This window comes from Dermacentor variabilis, chromosome 2 (genome assembly GCF_050947875.1).
Source record: "Dermacentor variabilis isolate Ectoservices chromosome 2, ASM5094787v1, whole genome shotgun sequence".
NCBI lineage: Eukaryota > Metazoa > Arthropoda > Arachnida > Ixodida > Ixodidae > Dermacentor > Dermacentor variabilis.
The window spans coordinates 144,852,009-144,870,852 of record NC_134569.1 but is presented as its reverse complement, the minus strand read 5'-3'; the positions used below and the strand labels follow the sequence as shown (position 1 = coordinate 144,870,852).

Sequence of the window (18,844 nt, the reverse complement as noted above, 5' to 3'; positions counted from 1 at the left end):
CGCGGTTGGCGAGCTCGCGCGCCTTGGCATGTGCCGTCTCGTTTCGGTTGCGATATGTCTTCGATACTTCTCCCATGTGCGCCGGGCGCCACTGGATTCTGGTTTGAAAATATACCTCCCACTGGACTTGTCGATTGCTCAGGACTCAGGCCGCTCTCCGTGAGATCCATCCCTTGGCGAAGTTTCTGACCGCTTGTTGCGAGTCGCAGAGAACCGTGGTGCACGTTGTATCCGTGAGGGCGAGTGCCACCGCCGCTTCCTCCGCTTCTTCTGCGCGCTCGCACGCCACACTTGCCGTTATGCGCGTCTTACCACTCGAATTGACGACCGCAACCGCGAATCGCGAGCGTTCTGCGTATTCCGCGGCGTCAACGAGTCGTGTCCCCGTTTCGTTTGCGTAGATGTGTAGGAGAGCTCTGGCCCTGGCCATTCTTCTTCCCCGGTTGAGTTCCGGGTCGACGTTCCGTGGAATCCGGTCGACTCTTAGCGTTTGTCTGATCGCGTCGGGAACGGCGACTTTCTGGCCTTGTTGTACGTGATAACGGATGCCGAGACTTTTCATGATCTGGCGTCCCGCTGTCGTGCCAGCTAATCTTTCTAGTGGTGAAGTGCGCTGCGCCTCGGCGATTTCGTTAACCGTGTTGTGAAGCCCGAGCTGGAACAAGCGGTGCGTGCTGGTGGACTCGGGTAGACACAGTGCTATCTTGTACACTCTGCGAATGAGGAAGTTAATCTTGACTTCTTCTCCCTTGTACCTGTTGTGGAATGCCGCGACGTACGCAATATGGCACATGACGAAAGGGTGTATGAGTCGTGTGAGACTTGCCTCCCTCATTTCGTTTCTTCTGTTAGTGACCCTTTTGAGGATTCTCATGGCGTTAGCCGTCTTGTGCTTTAATTTAGTAATCGTTTCGCCATTGACGCCGTTGGCCTCGATTATCATGCCGAGGACCCTAATTATCTGTACTATCGGGATAGTTGCTCCATTCCTCGTGCGTAGTCTGATCTCTTCGTATTCTCGCCTGGTCATCGCCACATTTTGACTACACCCGGGTGGTCTGCCCATTTGCGTGGGGCGGTAGAGTAGGAGTTCCGACTTTTTCGGCGAACATCGTAACCCCGTATCCATAAGGTACTCCTCTATTGTCTCGATTGCTAGTTGCAGTGCCGTTTCGATGTGACCGTCGCTGCCTTCGTGCACCGAGAGGGTTAGGTCGTTGGCGTATATGGTGCGCCGGACGTCTTTGAGTTCTTGTAGCTTTTCTGCTAGCCTGATCATGACCAGGTTGAAGAGGGTGGGCGAGATGACGGAGCCCTGCGGGGTGCCATTGCTTCCCAGCGTTTACTCTTCTAGCTGGAGGTCCCCTGCCACTAAAATAGCTCGCCTGTGTGTCAAGAAATTTTTTACGTAGTTCTACGTGCGTGCACCTAGGTTTCGCCACGATATCTGGTGTAAGATCGGCGAGTGCGCGATTCTATCGAACGCGCTTTTGAGGTCGAGGCCGAGAATTGCTCTGGTGCCTCTCGTCTTGCCAACAAGCCCCTGGTGTTTCAGTTGTATCATTGCGTCTTGCATGGACAGATGTGGGCGGAATCCTATGATGGATGGTGGGTTTGCCCCTTTTTGCTCTGAGTGGGCTTGCCAGCGGTTATACAGTGCCTGCTCCATGACCTTGCCGACGCACAATGTTAGCGATATGGGGCGAAGGTTGTCAAGGCTCGGCGCTTTTCCGGGTTTCGGGATTAGTATCATTCTCGCAGTTTTCCACTGTTGCGGGAGGCTGCCGCGCTGCCAGCAGCCATTGATGAATGCCGTTAACTGTTCCAGGGATCGGTTGTCGAGATTCTTCAGGGCGCGATTCGACACCCCGTCGGGACCCGGCGCCGATCTGCTGTGGAGGTTGTGCAGCGCCGTCCTGATCTCTTCTGCGTTAAAAGTCCTTATCCAATTCTGCGTTCGGATCCCCCTCATATGGGCCGTGTTGTGCGGTCGAAGTATGCGGCAAGTACTTTGCTCGTAACCGGACGGTCACTGCATCTTTACCATGCTTCTCGAGCTCCCTGTCTAACAGACGTGCGAGGCAGTTCCTCTGGTGGGACTTGGTCTTCGTTTCATCCAACAGACACCTGAGCAGGTTCCACGATTTCCCGTTGTGTAGTTGGCCGTCGACTGCATTGCATAACTCGTCCCGTTACTGGCGGTTGAGCGTTCGGCAGTGCTCCTCGATGTTGCGGTTGATCTCCGCTATTTTCTTTCTGAGTCTCCGATTCAGTCTCTGTCCCTTCCGCCTGGCCAGGAGCGAGTTCTTCGCCTCGATGAGATGCGCCAGGTGGCTGTACATCTTGTCAGTTTCGACCTCGGTTTCGACGGTCTTGGTTGACGCTTTGGCGTCTGCGACCAGCGAGCGGGTCCAGGCTTCGATGTCCGTGATCGTATCTCCTGAAGGCTGTTGGTGTCGTTTCTTTCTGAAATCTTCCCAATCGGTCCATTTGAATTTTCGCTTACAGCCCTGCGCCTTGTACGGTGTCTGGACGTTTATTTCAACGATCATGGGGTCACTCCCCAGGTCGGTCGATGTGTTTTTCCACGTGGTGGCCGTCGCCCGGCATTTCGGACGAACGTCAGGTCCGGGGTCGTGTCCTTTAGTGGAGTTGCCGATTCTCGTCGGGTGCGCCGGATCCGTAAGTAGTGCGAAGTCGAGTTCCTGCGCATCTTGCCCGAGTTGTCTTCCCTTGGTCGTGCTGCATCCGCAATCCCATGCATGTCTGCCGCGTTGAAATCGCCCCCTGCAATCAGCATCCGGGACCTGGCAATCTTGGGCGTCTTCTGAAACAGCGCCCGGAAGCGTTAGCGGTGTTTCGACGGGCTGCTGTATACGTTCAGTATGAATATTGACACGTGTACTTATCTTTATCGGGCGACCACGTTTGGCCGCCTAACAAATGTTATCGTGCAGCGCAGGACGCGCCTGCATGTAAAAGAAGTTTCTGGAAAGTTTTCGATGCTTCTATCCGCTGTCTGTTGTCGCCGAACTTTGTGTTATCTGATTTTATCGCGTGACGCGAATAGTGTAGAACTTTGTGGAAGACACGCGGGTCCCATCGGTTAATCTGGAACATTCGACGGCTGATCTATAAAAGCCGACGCGCTTTACCCGCTGATCAGATTTACGACGATCGCCGACTGTGTTCGCCGCTCTCGTTGTGCTTTAAGTGTAGCCTGTTTTGTGGGCACAGGTTCGCCCAATAAAAGCTAGTTTTTGCCTTTCACAGTATTGCTACTGTGTTCTTTGACGTCACGACCACGTGACATCTGGTGGAGGTGCATTGCGTTCATGTACCGGACGCCCCCACAAAGCCATGACCCAAGCCCTCACTCGGAAGACACCAACGTCGCCAAGAACCAGCGAGGTAGCCGCAGGCTGCAAGGACTGCCCCCAGAGCACGGACTTTTGCCTGAGACGACTAGGAAGATGGCCACCAAGTCCACCCCAATGGCAGCCCCAGCGTCACCCGTCGTGCTGCAGCAGCCCAGGGAGCCTCCGACGTTCCGCGGTTCAACTTTCGAGGACCCGGAAAGCTGGCTTGAGACGTACGAGAGAGTCGCTACCTTTAACAACTGGAACTGCGACGACAAACTGCGATATGTCTTCTTCGCTTTGGAAGACGCGGCCAGGACGTGGTTCGAGAACCGAGAAGCCACGTTAACGACCTGGGAACTTTTCCGAAGCGGCTTCCTGCAGACATTCGCAAGCGTCGTACGCCGAGAACGAGCCCAAGCGCTATTAGAAACCCGGGTACAGCTACCTAATGAGACGACCACGATCTACACAGAAGAAATGAGCCGTCTCTTCCGCCACGCCGACCCTGAAATGCCCGAGGAAAAAAAAGTCCGCCTGCTGATGCGTGGTGTGAAGGAGGAACTTTTTGCCGGAATGGTACGAAGCCCACCGAAGACCGTTGACGAGTTTCTTCGCGAGGCCACCAGCATCGAGAAGACGCTCGAGATGCGAAACCGGCAATTCGACCGCCGCACGAACTCGACCAACTACGCCGGAGTTCAATCACTGGCCACCGACGACCTGCGCGAGACTATCCGAGCGGTCGTGCGGGAGGAGCTACAAAAGCTGTTCCCACCATCACAGCCTCAAGTGGCTTCGATTGCCGACGCCGTGCGTGAGGAGCTCCAACAACAACTTGGAGTAGCCCCTGTATCGCCCCAGCCTGAGCCGCAAGCGATGACCTACGCCGCCGTCGCACGCCGTCAAGGTCCCCCTCCGCGACCGCGCCAGGGCCCTGTCACGCCGCAGTTCCGTCGTCCGCCGCCGCCACCGCCAGCACGACCACCCGTCGCCCAGCGCACCTACGCGAGGAAGACGGACATTTGGCGCGCTCCCGACCACCGCCCGCTCTGCTACCACTGCGGCGAAGCCGGCCATGGGTACCGCCGATGCCCATACCGCGACCTGGGATTGCGAGGCTTCGCCGTCAACGCACAGCGCCTGAGGGAAGGTGAACGCCCTCGTGACATCGCCGACTACCTCGCCGCTACTCAGTGGAGCCCTCGACGACCGTCCCGTTCGCCATCACCAGGCCGCTACCTGTTACCGCAGCGCCGACCATACACTGGCCCAGCCCGGGGCCGGTCAGCGAGCCCATATCCGGAAAACTAAAAGCAGCAACCGATGGAGGTGCGGTTGCTGTTCTTCGAACTGACGAAGATCCTCCGCCGCCGACGAAGACACCGAAGAAACTACCTCGACGACATAACGACACGACGCTGTCCCGACGAAATCGGGAAGCCAAGACTACACCGATGAAAGACGACTTGACGACGCGACGTTCCAACTTCAATTCAACACGACGCAGCCGTGATCCGACGCCAAGACCCAACTGCAACGCAAGACAAAGAACCACCGACCTCGACGTGCTTCTCGACGGCCGCGCAGTCACTGCCTTAGTCGACACAGGGGCCGATTACTCCGTGATGAGTGGACACATCGCCGCCCAGTTGAAGAAGGTTAAGACTGCATGGGAGGGCCCCCAAATTCGGACCGCTGGAGGGCACCCCATTACGCCGACTGAAATCTGCACGGCAAGAATTACCATTCATGACCGGACTTACCCTGCCACCTTCGTTATCCTCCAACAGTGTTCACGAGACGTCATTCTCGGCATGGACTTCCTGAACCAACACGGCGCAATCATCGACCTGAAGTCGAAGTCAATAACGCTGTCGGAAGATCAAGCGATACCGCCGGAGAGCTCTCGTAGTCACCACGCCTTGAGGGTGCTCGAAGATCAAGTGAGCATCCCGCCTCGCTCCAGCATTGTCATTTCGGTCGGCACCGAAACACCCGCTGACGTAGAAGGCGTCATCGAAGGCGACCAACGTCTACTGCTCGACCGTGAAATTTGCGTCGCAAGAGGGATCGCTCGACTGCACGGAGGAAACACGACGGTGTTGCTGACAAACTTCAGCCAGGAGTTCAAGCACATCAACAAGGGCACGACGATCGCATACATCGAGGAAATCCAGAAAACCAGCGATGCGTTTGTCCTCTCCGATTCTGTTGCATCTACCCCGACGACCGTAGTTCCCGAGCCAGACTTCGACATAAATCCAAGTCTCCCCGTGATTAAGAAGCAACAGCTCAGAAGTCTGCTTCGACGATACAAAGACTGCTTTTCGACGTCATCGAGGATTCGACAAACCCCAGTCGCAAAGCATCGCATAATAACCGAAGAGTGCGCTCGACCAGTCCGCCAAAGCTCTTACAGAGTTTCGACGCGAGAACGCGAAGCTATAAGACACCAAGTCGACGAAATGCTGCGCGACGACATCATCCAGCCGTCGAAAAGCCCGTGGGTTTCTCCAGTAGTTTTAGTTAAGAAAAAGGACGGAACCCTACGTTTCTGCGTCGATTATCGTCGATTGAACAAAATCACGAAGAAAGACGTATACCCCCTCCCACGGATAGACTACGCATTGGATCGGCTCTGCAATGCTAAATACTTCTCATCGATGGACCTCAAGTCTGGCTACTGGCAAATAGAAGTCGACGAAAGAGATCGCGAAAAGACCGCCTTCATCACGCCAGGCGGCCTCTACGAGTTCAAGGTTATGCCATTCGGACTGTGCTCGGCGCCTGCAACATTCCAGCGCGTCATGGACACGGTATTAGCAGGATTGAAGTGGCAGACCTGTCTCGTTTACTTGGATGACGTCGTCGTCTTCGCCGGAAATTTCGACGATCACCTCAAGCGGCTTGCAACAGTACTAGAAGCCATCAAGTCGTCAGGGCTTACTCTGAAGCCGGAAAAATGCCGCTTCGCTTACGATGAGCTTCTGTTCCTAGGCCACGTAATCAGCAGATCTGGTGTCCGTCCAGACCCGCAAAAGACAGCTGCAATCGCACAGTTCCCGCAACCCATCAACAAGAAAGCAGTGCATAGATTCCTTGGCATGTGTGCCTACTACAGGCGCTTTGTCAAGGACTTTTCACGCATCGCCGAGCCTTTGACACGTCTAACTAAATGTGATGTTGAGTTCAAGTGGGAAACGCCGCAGGCCGACGCATTTGAAGAACTCAAACGACGCAGGCAGTCGCCGCCGGTACTTGCGCACTTCGACGAGTACGCCGATACAGAAATCCACACTGACGCCAGTAGCCTAGGCCTCGGTGCCGTTCTAGTCCAGAGGAGAAACGGAGTCGAACAGGTGATAGCTTACGCTAGCCGGTCGCTGTCAAAAGCGGAAGGCAACTATTCTACGACCGAAAAGGAATGCCTCGCCATCGTTTGGGCTACAGCTAAATTTCGCCCTTATCTTTATGGCAGGCCATTCAAAGTTGTCAGTGACCATCACGCGTTGTGTTGGCTAGCGAATATAAAGGATCCTTCAGGACGACTGGCGCGGTGGAGCCTCAGACTACAAGAATACGACATCACTGTAACCTACAAGTCCGGACGAAAACACTCCGATGCCGACTGCCTATCACGCGCCCCCACTGACCCGCCGCCGCAAGACGACGAGAATGACGACGCATTCCTTGGAATGATAAGCGCGGTAGACTTCGCTGCACAGCAACGGGCAGACGCGGAGCTAAAAGGCCTCGTCGAATATTTGGAAGGGCACACCGACGTTGTCCCCAGGGCGTTTAAGCGCGGATTATCTTCCTTCACGCTTCAAAACAATCTACTCGTGAAGAACTTTTCATCAGTCCGCGCCAACTACCTTCTGGTTGTCCCGTCAGGACTTCGTCCAGAAGTATTGCACGCCCTACATGACGATCCGACCTCTGGACACCTAGGATTTTCCCGGACACTATCGAGGATACAAGAAAAGTATTATTGGCCGCACCTGACCGCCGACGTCGCCCGTTATGTCAGAACATGCCGAGACTGTCAGCGACGCAAGGCACCGCCGACAAAGCCAGCCGGATTACTACAGCCAATCGAGCCTCCTTGCCGACCATTCCAGCAGATCGGGATGGACTTGCTGGGACCCTTTCCGACGTCAACAACCGGAAATAAGTGGATCGTCGTGGCGACGGACTACCTCACCCGCTTCGCTGAAACTAAAGCACTGCCGAAAGGTAGCGCAGCCGAAGTCGCAAAATTCTTTGTCGAAAACATCCTGCTGCGACATGGCGCCCCAGAAGTCCTCATCACCGACAGAGGAACGGCCTTTACAGCGGAGCTCACTCAAGCCATTCTGAACTACAGTCAGACAAGGCACAGGAGGACAACGGCCTACCACCCGCAGACGAATGGTCTCACGGAGCGGCTGAATAAGACCCTCGCCGACATGCTAGCGATGTACGTCGACGTCTAACACAAGACGTGGGATGCCGTCCTGCCGTACGTAACATTCGCTTACAACACGGCGGTGCAAGAAACAACACAGATCACGCCGTTCAAGTTGGTTTACGGCAGGAACCCAACGACGACGCTCGACGCCATGTTGCCGCACGTCACTGACGAAGAGAATCTTGACGTCGCTACCGATCTCCAGCGCGCCGAAGAAGCCCGACAACTCGCCCGCCTACGGATCAAAAACCAGCAGCGTACCGACAGCCGACACTACAACCTCCGACGACGCTTCGTCGAGTACCAGCCCGGCGACCGTGTTTGGGTATGGACCCCGATACGCCGACGAGGACTGAGTGAGAAACTACTGCGACGCTATTTCGGACCCTACAAGGTCATCCGACGTATTGGTGCACTGGACTATGAGGTCGTGCCAGACGGCATTTCGCATTCACAGCGGCGCCGCGCACGACCTGAAGTGGTCCACGTGGTGCGTCTTAAACCGTTTTACGGACGCTAACGAACTTCCCTTATTTTGTTGTTTTCTTTGCTACGAGTGCTTATTTATTACTTTCGTTTGTTTGCAGCATCGGGTCGATGCTTTTTAAGAGGGGGGTAATGACACGTGTACTTATCTTTATCGGGCGACCACGTTTGGCCGCCTAACAAATGTTATCGTGCAGCGCAGGACGCGCCTGCATGTAAAAGAAGTTTCTGGAAAGTTTCCGATGCTTCTATCCGCTGTCTGTTGTCGCCGAACTTTGTGTTATCTGATTTTATCGCGTGACGCGAATATTGTAGAACTTTGTGGAAGACACGCGGGTCCCATCGGTTAATCTGGAACATTCGACGGCTGATCTATAAAAGCCGACGCGCTTTACCCGCTGATCAGATTTACGACGATCGCCGACTGTGTTCGCCGCTCTCGTTGTGCTTTAAGTGTAGCCTGTTTTGTGGGCACAGGTTCGCCCAATAAAAGCTAGTTTTTGCCTTTCACAGTATTGCTACTGTGTTCTTTGACGTCACGACCACGTGACAATATATACTTTGTTTCCTCTGCTTGGTGGGTATCAGTTCGATGAGGATCAATGAGACAAATTCTGAATAAAATATTTTAAGCCTCCTTTTCTCTCACCCAAATTGAATTCGGATTGTTTTATTATTAAGTTATAGCGCAATTTTATTTTCATAAAATCATGCAGGCTCTCCAATCTGTCATCTTTTGATTCGAACTTACCTATCAAACATTTTTGTCCGCTTATATTGTACTTTTCTTTGAGCTACCCGATTCTTGGCCAATGCCCCAGAGCGGGGACGTGCCAGTATATCGCAAGGATCTGCATCTGCATCTGCAGCATTTCTCCAACGTGGCAGACACAGAGTAGGAAAGCTATTCACAAATGTTCGCTCAGCGCCGCTATATTCGAGACGTGAACTGAGGCAGGCACCTGCTGATTTCACTGAAATGAGCTGAACGGAGCAGGTGCACGAGCCTCCCACGTGTCGTTGCCACAGTGTAAAAAAAAAGAAGAAAGGAATGAAGGAGCTGTCTCCAGTGTTGCCGAAAAGTTATAACCGACACCAGAATCTTGCGAATGAAACTTTTGCAAATCTCATCTAATCGGGGGTAGTCTGTGGTATCATTGTCATAGGCCATGCAATTTGTGATGTGGCGCGTATATTATTGTGATAGAAATTATACGAACGCTTGAGGCGCATTCCCGCTGTCGGCGCCGCCACCGCCGTAGTCGTGCTGTGCACTGACTGCGCATGCGTGGCTCGTGCGCGAGATGACGTTTTTTTGCTTGCGCTTCGTTTTACCGCCTTTGCCACTCTATATTCCTCCATTCTCACTTCTTCTTATGCGTTCGAAATGCGAAGCATTTCATTGCGAACATTAGCCACTGACAGTATCTATCTATCTATCTATCTATCTATCTATCTATCTATAATATAATATAATATTTCGGGTTTTACGTGCCAAAACCACTTTCTGATTATGAGGCACGCCGTAGTGGAGGACTCCGGAAATTTTGACCACCTGGGGTTCTTTAACGTGCACCTAAATCTAAGCACATGGGTGTTTTCGCATTTCGTCCCCATCGAAATGCGGCCGCCGTGGCCGGGATTCGATCCCGCGACCTCGTGCTCAGCAGCCCAACACCATAGCCACTGAGCAACCACGGCGGGTTCTTTCTATCTATCTATCTATCTATCTGTCTGTCTGTGTCTGTCTGTCTGTCTGTCTGTCTGTCTGTCTGTCTGTCTGTCTGTCTGTCTGTCTGTCTGTCTGTCTGTCTGTCTGTCTGTCTAGCCGCTTATGTCTTGGTGCTGCTCTCATGGTCGTTTCGTTAAGTTGGTATGTAGTACCAAAATTTACATAGCATAACAAAAGCGTATGAAAAACATAAATGATCGGTCATGACATAAATATCATGACATATGTATCATGTAGGTTATAAAACAGCCGCCTACGTCTTGGTGCTCTCATGGTCGTTTCGTTAACTTGGTAGATACCAAAATTGGCATAGTATGACAAGAGTAGAATTAGAATTCTACCGCGATTATCAGAGGGTAGCAATTGTCGTAACCAAACTTAATAAGAAGTATAGATTAAAGATAGTACAAGCTTACTCTCCAACATCCAGTCACGATGATGATGACGTAGATCAGTTTTATGAAGATGTTGAATTAGCGATGAGAAAAGTGCAAACTCAGTACACTGTAGTAATGGGCGGCTTCAATGCAAATGGGGAAAAAGCAGACTGGTGAACAAGCAGTTGGCAACCACGGCGTTGATTCTAGGAACGCTAGAGGAGAAATGCTGGTAGAATTCGCAGAAAGGAATACGTTGCGAATAATGAACACCTTTTTCAGGAAGCGTAGCAACAGAAAGTGAACCTCGGAAAATCCCTAATGGTGAAACAAGAAATTAAATTGAACCCGCCGTGGTTGCTCAGTGGCTATGGTGTTAGGCTGCGGAGCACGAGGTCGCGGGATCGAATCCCGGCCACGGCAGCCGCATTTCGATGGGGGCGAAATGCGAAAACACCCGTGTACTTAGATTTAGGTGCACGTTAAAGAACCCCAGGTGGTCGGAATTTCCGGAGTCCCCCACTACGGCGTGCCTCATAATCAGAAAGTGGTTTTGGCACGTAAAACCTCATAATTCTTTTTAATTAAATTGATTTCATACTTTCTGCCTATCCCAGCATAGTTCAGGTTGTAGAAGTGATAGGGAGGGTAAAGTGCAGTTATCATAGGTTATTGAGGGCTAGCATTCACCTTAATTTGAAGGGAGAGAAAAATCGGTCAAGAACAAGCAGGTCAACCTAGAGGCAGTAACGGTAAAAGCAGACAAATTCAGGCGGGTACTTGCAAACAAATATGCATCCTTAGAACAAAGAGATGAAGATGACATAGATGTAATGAATGAAAACGTAACTAGGCTGGCTTCAAGGCAGCAATTGAATTGGGAGGCAAGGCACCAAGGCAACCTGTAGGCAAGCTCTCCCAAGTAACAAAAGACCTAATAAGGAAACAACAAAGGTTGTAAGTATCCAACTGAAGAGGTAAGATAGCATTCGCGGAACTGTCAAAACTGATCAACAAGGCGAAAATAAGGAATATTCGAAATTATAATTTCCTGGCTAGAAAAAAAAAAGCCGGGAGCAGTTCACAACCGCTAATAACTACGACTCGCCTCTCTCTGACGTAACATCAGGCGTACTCCAAGGGTGCCTATCTCTCCCCGCTTCTCTTCCTAACATACATAAATGACTTGCCCACTAACATGCTAAGCAAGTTAAAGCTTTTTGCCAATGATTGCGTTTTATACTCTCCCATCCGTAATCCAGACGACAGCAGTGCTCTCCAACATGACCTAGCATTAATTGCAACTTGGTGTGATAAATCACTCGTGCCATTAAACCATACTAAATGTAAAAGGATGTCTTTCCCCCGCAAAATCAGCACAGCACATTACACTTATAGGCTCAAGTCATTTCCGGTTAGCCGGACATCGTCGTACAAATATCTCGGATAGCATATGTCACCGTCGCTATCATGGTGAACCCATATTCAATCCGTCTGCGCAGAAGCCTCGCGCACACTCAGATGCATTCGTCGCAACTTGAAATTAGCATCGCCGGACATAAAAAACTAGCTTATCAAGCTTTCGTGCGACCCAAACTCGAGTATGCTTGTTCAATTTGGCACCCCTCACAAACTTATCTTACTAACGATTTAGCAAGGATCCAAAACCGCGCCTCCCGTTTTATATGCTCTCAGTACTCAAACGATACCATCATCACCGCACTGAAAGAATCACTGAATCTGCCATCACTTGAATCTCGTCGTATCGTTTCCCGACTGTGCCTTATCTATGTTTTTTTTTATCACCCTCAATCGCGACACCCTCCTGCTGCAACCATCACGTCGAACTTCATCCCGCATAAACCACAGCCACCCTATAGCACCAATCAACGGCCGAATTAAGTTCTGCCATGAATAACTCATTCTTTCCCAATGTTATAACACTATGGCAGAACCTACCCGATAATATAGTCACGTGCAGTAACCGACAAACATTCCGCAATATACTAAACAATCACATATGGCAATCTAACTGAATATACTCGTCCTATGCCGTTTAAAATGCTCTTTTATGTCCCGCTTTGTAATATTGTCATTGCTCTTGGATTGTTTACCTTCTGTACTGCGTTTTTTTCTTCTCTTTGAGTTTTTGTTGAAGTGCATATTTCACCTTGTACGTCCCCCCCTCCCCCTTATGTCATGCCTTTGGGCCTTTAAGGTGAAAATAAATGAAATGAAATAACGTGAGAAAGACTGAAGAAGGCGTAAAAAATGAACGCAGCCTGAAATCAGCGAGAAGGAAACTTGGCATAGGACAAACCATGATTTATGCACTGGAAGATAAGTAGGGTAATATCATCAGCAATCTGGAAGATATAGTAACAGCAGCGGAAGAATTCTATACTGACCTGTACAGTACCCAGAGGACTCAGGAGTACTCTATTCGAAACAACAATGAACAGTATACAGAAACTCCTCCTGTAACTAGAGATGAGGTCAGCAGGGCCTTCCAAGACATTAAACGGGGAAGAGAGGCAGGAGAAGCTGGAATAACAGTCGATTTAATCAATGATGGAGGAGACATATTGCTTGGAAAACTGGCGGCCCTCTATACGAAGTGTCTATTGACTGCAAGGGTCCCAGAAAACAGGAAGAATGCAAACAATATACTAATCCACAAAAAGGGAGACGTTAAAGAATTGAAAAATTATAAACACGTTAGCTTACTCCCACTATAATATAACATATTCCCCAAGACAATATGCAATACAATAAGGGCAACACTGGACTTTATATAGCCAACCAAGGGAACAGGCTGGCTTCAGGAAGCGATACTCTACAATGGATCACATCCATGTCATTAATCAGGTTATCGAGAAATCCGCAGAGTACAATGAGCCTTTCTATATGGCTTTCATGGATTACGAAGAGGCATTTGATTCAACAGAGATACCAGTAGACGTAGAGGCATAACGCAATCAAGGAGTACAGAGCGCTTACGTAAATACCTTGGAAAATATCTACAGAGGTTCCACAGCCACCTTAATTCTACACAAGAAAATCAAGAAGATACCTACAAAGAAAGGGTCAGACAGGGAGACACAATCTCTACAATGCTATTAACTGCGTGCTTGGAAGAAGCATTCAAGCTATGAAACTGGGAAGGCTTAGGAGTAAGGATCGACGGCGAATATCTCAGCAACCTTCCGTTTGCCGATGACGTTGTTCCATTCAGCAATACTGCAGCTGAGTTACAAGAAATGATTGAGGACCATGACAGAGAGAGTGCAAGAGTGGGGTTGAAGATTAATATGCGGAAGACAAATATAATGATGAATAGCCGGTCAAGGGAACAAGAGTTCAGGATCGCCAGTCAGCCTCTAGAGTCTGTGAAGGAGTACGTTTACCTAGGTCAATTAATCACAGGGAACCCTGATCATGAGAAGGAAATTCATAGAAGAATAAAAATGGGTTGGATCGCATACGGCAGACATTGTCAGCTCCTTACTGGAAGCTTACCATTGTCATTGAAAAGGAACGTGTGCAATCAGTGCGTTGTACCGGGGCTGACATGTGGGGCAGAGACTTGGAGACTGACCAAAAAGCTTAAGGACAAGTTAAGGACCACGTAAGGAGCGATGGAACGAAGAATGCTAGGAATAACGTTAAGAGACAGAAAGAGATCGGTTTAGATCAGAGAGCAAACAGATATAGCCGATATTCTAATTGACATTAAGAGAAAAAAATGGAGCCAGGCAGGTCATGTAATGCGCAGGTTAGATAACCGTTGGACCATTAGGGTTACACAATGGGTACCAAGCGAAGGGAAGCGCAGTCGATGACGGCAAAATACTAGGTGGTGCGATGAAATGAGGAAATTTGCGGGCGCTATAGTTGGAATCGGTTGGCGCAGGACAGGGGTGATTGGAGATCGCAGGGAGACGCCTTTGTCCTGCATTAGACATAAAATAGGCTGATGATAATGATGATGCTGATGGTGATGACAAGAGTGTATGACGAACATAAATGATAGGTCATGACACGTCATGACATGCGTCATGTAGGTCACGAAAGAGCCGCCGACGTCTTGGTGCTGTCATGGTCGTTTCGTTAATTTAATTGGTAGGCTCCCCGCACACTGCTTCGCATAACGTCTATCGCACAGGGCGTGAGATCGGCGTATTTGTCACATCGCCATCAACCGTCTTTTTTTTCTTCTTTTTTTTATAGCGTCTCCTTTTGTAGGGACACTGATAGAAGACGCGGAGCGCGTTGAATGGCTGTGAAAAAAAGACTACTAGAAGTGGTGGAGCAAGGACAGCATTGTGTCTTGTGCCGCTGACATGAACGTTTTGTGTGCGTACATTACAAGAACTCAAGCGTTCCCGCTGAGCTGCTGCCTGCTTCGGTCATGAGCAGTAAACGTAAAGATAGCGTTATCTATTTGGGCGCCCTAAGACTGACAGTTCGCCGTCGGTCTCATTTCGTGCACCACTGAGTATAGCAACGCCTGCGCACGTATCATTGCGCAACAAAAGACACGGACGTAAGGTAAGAACACATACGAAGCGCGAGCTTTCAACTAAATTAACTGTGCCACTGAATCGGTTTATATACGTGAAGTAGTATAGACTGCGCATGCGCTTACATGATGAAAACAAACTGTGCATGCGTGTAACATAGTTATGAGTCATGTGATGCCGCCTCCAAGAAACAGTTCTTTTTCTCTGAGAGCCAGTGAAGGGAACCTAACACACTTATCACCCAATTTCGCAATCATCTGCACTTCAGTTATTTCACGGATGACCTGCGTCCTGCCACGGGACACAATCCTGCAATCGTCCTAGAACACCGTCTCTCAGGAGTTTGCGCGCAAAGCTAAACCCCGCCATCGCTGTCAGTGCTTCGCCTCTCGGGCGAAACTTCTAAATTGTTCGTACGTTGAGGTTGCTAAACGAGGGGAAGTTTGTAGAATTGTAACATAGATTTTAATGCGTTAGCAATAGGAGTGTCCAAGTGGAAAATAGTGTGCGCGTGAAGTGCTGGAAGCAGGTCACGTGACAGAGGTAGAGAGGGGATGAGATAGCTTAAAAGGGCGTGTATATGTGTAGGATACAGGATATATATATATATATATATATATATATATATATATATATATATATATATATATATATATGGATCCGAGACCTCAAGGAGATGTGGCGTAATGATAACGCATTCTTTTCTCATCTTTCGCTGAATCGCAGCTGAATTTAGGTTTCGCGAAATTGCAGAAATGTAAACTTGAAACATTTATTTTTGACATTTTGACAATTTTCGTCAAGATTGAACTTCTGCTTGCATCCGTGTGCATTTAACATATCTTTTTTTCTACAAAACACAAAGTTCGGTCACATCGGTTGCGAAATGAGCCCATTTGTCCGTGTTTCACGCGTATTTCCAAAGGAAAATTCTAGATGGCCCTGAGCTAAAGCCTGCTGTCAGTCCACGCTTCGCACGTAATAGCTATACAGCAGAAGGCCTCAAAGATTATTCCAGGCTACCTGACTACTGCGTATCTGAACAAGGTGTTGCGCAGCGCTGAGCACTCACCAATGTAGCGAGCACAGATAACACAACGAGACGAAAGGTCGCGCAAACACGACGTAAGGTCGTGTCTATGCGCAACTGAAATGTAACCCAACTAGTGACTGAGGTCGAAAAGCAACTTCCTTATCAGACAACGGAACTGCGGGGACGCTTAGGGCACCAGTGTACAAGTCTAGTAACCTCGTTGACTTAGATACATGGAGTTTCCTACAATAGTTACTAGAGGGAACTCTGGCGCTGCGATCGTTCAGCCACTATGGGAATGATGGTTAGTACGTAGGTTTGTCTGATATTTGTGCGTGTGGCTTGAGATGTCCTTGCGGCTTTGATTATTAAACTTTATCTGTCTTCAGTTTCGGGCGGGCCTACTCGCATACAGGACGTTTTTTTTATGAGGTTATGACCAACGCTGAATACACACCACACATACTTGAGAAATGGCACCAGCCCAGACAAGCTACGATTGCGAACACTTATATCCGATGCGCACATTGCCAGGAGTCATGCAGAGCAGACTTGCAACACCTCATTTGGAGCTGTGCAGCTTTTTCACAAGGGAGACCCAACATTCAACATTTACTATACGGAGACATTAGAAGACTAGGAATTGGAATACAAACTAACCCGGAAACAAAGAAAGCCATTGCGACATATGGCAGACAAAGTGGCCTGTTTCGAGTAGTGTAGAAGGGGTCGATCAGCCCATGCGAGAGCGGCGGAACCGAACATGCACCTGAGCCTGCATAAAGCGGAATATCAAAGACTCAGATGAAGATGTGCTTCAGCCAACAATCGGGGAACCGAAATTCCTTTCCCTCCTAATCCCCATCAGCGGCCTATAGCTGTCCCCTTCCTTAAAATAAAGGCTTTATTTATTCATTCATCTGTCTTCATTGGCGTAAATTTGAACACACTCTGTACTTCTTTTTAAACGCAGACATCAATAAGCACCTGCGAACGCACATAATCGGCGCTAATTCCGGTGGTTCCGCTTGTCCTTGCGTCCGTGGCGTATTGGTTTCAATACCGCGATTCTGCGCTAGGGTTCCTGTGATCCAAATCCTGCCATAAGAAAATTTTAATACTGCTCGTATAATTATTTATAACGCACTAATTTCTCCTAAATTGTCAGTTTGGAAAGCGATGAAGTCGTTTAAATATGAAAGGACGAAGTTTAGCCAAATTCGTGTACTAACCGTTATTCCCATGCTCGATGAACCACCCTGCCTGCTGCTCTCGTAGACACTAGCGTCACAGCTTCCTATAGTAATTGTAAGAAACGCTGTGCTTCATCAACGATGTTTAAACAACAAAAAAAGTTTTTAAACGTCCTTGCGCTTCATTTACCTCCCGCGTCAGTCCATCGCAGCACTTGACATTGATGGAATAGCGGAAGTGTATTTCAAAATATCAGCTACGGATATCGAGAGGTTATACAAAACATTTTTTTTTGTTTTACAATCGGCCACTTGGCGAACTTTACAGATAAACTTTGTGTCTCTGTGCGACGTCCTCAGGGTAATCTTAAATCGCTATTGGGTGGCCGTGAGTCAATTCCGCTAACTACAGACAACACTTATGGCTCTAGGCTCTTGCAATTTCTTCGATGTTGCTATATGATTCCAGCATATTAAATCGGCCATCTTCATACGCGCTTCCAGGTCACGATACTGCCTTTGGTGAAAATAGCACCGTCCGCGAGCGCAAGCAGCCGTAACCGCACTTTGTTCTGTTCCTCTGTGTTCAAAGCTCTCAGAACACCAATTTCACTATTATTTAGCTCTCCCTACGACAACAATCGTCACTCCCACCTACGAAGGGACGCATGATGCGTCCTTGAGCGCTCGCGTGACATCGGTATGGTCGAGTTTCCTGATGCGCTCCTTCGCCAAGCTGCCACGAACCGTTCAAGTTATTGCGATGCTTCGTCACTCTCAAAAACGAATAAATGCGATCACAAAACGCCGCGCGCATCTGCGACATCCATCCACTCACAAGGCTATGTATCCGCGGCGTTTTAAAATATGCAAAGCCAACAACACAACCACTGTGCACTCGTTGCATTCGAAGCCTCCACGCACGCCGTTTTTTTAGTCACGTCACCGCTGAGCCGTGAAACAAGAACCAGCCAGTTTAACCCACAGCAATGCACAGCTACGATGACGTTCTTGCTGAGGTCACGTGACTCCGAGCCCACTGACAATTCGCGGAAAGGAAAAGAATTGGAATAGAATCGCGGAATTATCCCCGCCAAGGGCAGAGACCTTGTACGGTGAGCAGTCTCAAGAATGTCCAACTTGTTTGAAAAGCACCGGCGACAAGAATGACGCTGTCGCAAACAACCCCCGTAGTCGGAGCAGTTCGCAAACATGCATTTTCAGCGCCAGCACACACGCTTATTGCCGCACGAATCTGTTGTACATACAATTAACGACGATAACAGGCGCATGGCCGTAACAGCCTTAGAAATCTACTGCTGTAAAGACTAGAATAGAAAGGTTAAAACTAAATATCAGGCCGCTAAGTTCGTCGCATTCAGCTGATAAGTCTGCACGCGATAAGGCTGCAGCGTAGATGGATGGATGGATGGATGGATGGATGAAAAACTTTATTAGGGTCCTTTAGGGCGCGCCCTAGCGCGCAGCGGGCCGCTCCCACGACGGGACAGAGAGGCCGAGCCTCTCCGCCGCGTCGCGGGCCCGTTGGACAGCCCATAACTGTTCTTCGAGGTTGGGGCTGTGTAGGACCGCATCCCAGCGTGAAGAAGTGTTCCTTTCATCGCCGAGTAACGCGGGACATCGCCAGAGCATGTGAGGTAAGCTCGCTAAGCCATTGCATAGTGCAC

General features: G+C 49.6%; 1 protein-coding gene across 2 annotated transcripts in view; it reads left to right on the top strand.

The window, feature by feature from the left end:
* The window catches only part of LOC142572816 (peptidase M20 domain-containing protein 2-like), an 80,429-nt gene that overhangs the window by 26,735 nt on the left and 34,850 nt on the right, over positions 1-18,844 (top strand). The window contains exon 1 of one of the 2 annotated variants that reach the window (XM_075682191.1): positions 18,632-18,814. The exons of the other annotated variant lie outside the window; for it this stretch is intronic. The gene's annotated coding sequence lies outside the window, so the exon portion shown is untranslated. Of the gene's footprint in view, positions 1-18,631; positions 18,815-18,844 lie in introns of those variants that run through there. 2 annotated transcript variants of the gene reach the window in all.